Genomic DNA, 2,133 nt, shown 5'->3' with positions numbered 1-2,133 from the left:
AAATTCCAAATTCAAGGCATGATAACTAAAAGAAAAACAAACTTTACAACACTTTAGTTTTACAACTTTTGAAAGAAAAAAATGAATAAGGTAAAACCTCCCCTAATACTCACAAAATCTAGAAAGTAAACAAAAGGAACAAAGCCTATCTGCCGCAGCCTCAACTCTGCTAAACCTGACCTGCAAAAACAACTTCTACACCATGAATTGGTGCACCGGGTTGTAAATAACAAACCCGGTAAGCTTTAAAAGCTTGTATGAGTAAATCTACAACAACAGACTCAACCCATCAACACATAAGATAAAATCAAGCGTTCATGCATTAAAAATAAATTCAGGAAAACACTTACAAGCAAGAGAAAAACAAAGAAGAAATTAAGAAAACACAACAATTCACAATCACTCAAAATTATAAATAAATCCTGTAAAAAGCGTAGTTCAGGAAGTACTCAAAACAAAGAAATTAAATGACATCACATAAAAAGATCACCAAATCATTTCTCTACTCTTACTTATGGGTTCGTCAACGCATAGTCATCCCCCATAAGTAAATAGACAAACACGTACTCATGGGTTTGTCAACACATAGTCATCCCCCATGAAGTACCGACAGACTAGAGCTCTATACTGACCATAACCAATCACCCGGCCAAGGCTTGGTTCCCGGTCCACCACGAAGGCTCCTAATCTAATGCACACCATCACCACTAAGGCACACACATTCATAACTAATGCACACAATCACCACTAAGGCACCATTCCGCAACGAATGCACTCACTCACCACTAAGGCACACATTCTATTACTCTCACGTCATAACACTTATCAAATCACAAAATAATAATATCATCCACTACTACAAAAACGTTATCAGACAACACTCATCAGACAACCTTTTAGGGTTCCCTACTTGTCTGATGAAGTGAACTGTTATATATAACGCAAAGTTACAAAGTTTTGTTGTCTGATGACACGAAATTGTCAGGTTATATTTCAAGAGTTCAAACCACAACAATGATGCTAATTTTCTCTTGTATGATTTATGAAAATTTTAGCGGAAGGATTCCCCCCATCACCAAATTGAAAGTCGTGCATGATGCAAAATGTTTGGACAATAGACTTTTATTTCTTTGTTGTATGATGTTGTTACAATTGCAAGTTTAGAAAATATATACAACAGTTTAAAACATTCTGTTGTGTGACTGGAAAATCTGGCGGCATGCCAAAGTCGTTTTGGCTCTAAAATTTCGGCCATCAGACAACGTTTATAGTTGTTACGTTGTGTGATTATCTGTCGAAATGAATGCCAACTTTTGGCGTGTGTCTGAAACATCAATGTGCCAACCCTTTCCCTCCTATATTTCAGCCCAAAGTTAAATTCTCCCCCCAACACTTAAAATAAAACATAACTACGACTCAACCAAAACCTATAGCTCAACCAAATTATCCCTCTCTCGACATCACACTCTCTCAACCATTCAAGCCACACATAACATTCTTGTTCATTCCCTTGTGCCTCTGAGCTCTCTCTATATCCCAAAAACACCTAGCTAGCTCTCTCTCTAAACACCCAGCCTCTCTCTCCCAGCAAACTCTCGAGCCCTCAGCTATCTCTCCCTAACACCCGCGTGAGCCCCCACTTCTCTCTCACTCAGCCCTCGACCATAACATTCTCAGCCATCTCCCCCAATTTCAAAAACCCAATTTTGATTTCAGATCGAATCGTATGTGTTTTTCATCATCATTGTCAGAGAATCTAGTAATCTTCCCGTCATGGTCTCCTCTTTGCCCTAACATTTTTGATTTTCTGAATTTTGGGATTTTGATTTCTGATGCGATTGCTTCCTTTGTTGCAGTTGAAAATCAAAAATTGTGGTCGAAGACAAAGGAATAGGAAGTTGCAGTGCAAACCAGAACCCCAAATTGAAGAGTTGAAAACAGAGAAGGTGAGGCTGATACCATGGGTTTTTGTTCCTCAAGATTATGTGACTTGTGTATCATTTTCTTATATGGTGAGCAAGTTATCATTATAGACAAAGTCAATTGAAATCTACTAGGTTTGGATAAATTTTACTTTATGGATATGAAGTGGCTCACTCCTGTGGACAATCTTGGGTTGGTGAATTGAGGGTT

The sequence above is a fragment of the Fragaria vesca genome, linkage group LG4 (genome assembly GCF_000184155.1).
Source record: "Fragaria vesca subsp. vesca linkage group LG4, FraVesHawaii_1.0, whole genome shotgun sequence".
In the NCBI taxonomy this organism is placed as follows: Eukaryota; Viridiplantae; Streptophyta; class Magnoliopsida; order Rosales; family Rosaceae; genus Fragaria; species Fragaria vesca.
This window is presented reverse-complemented; position numbering follows the sequence as displayed.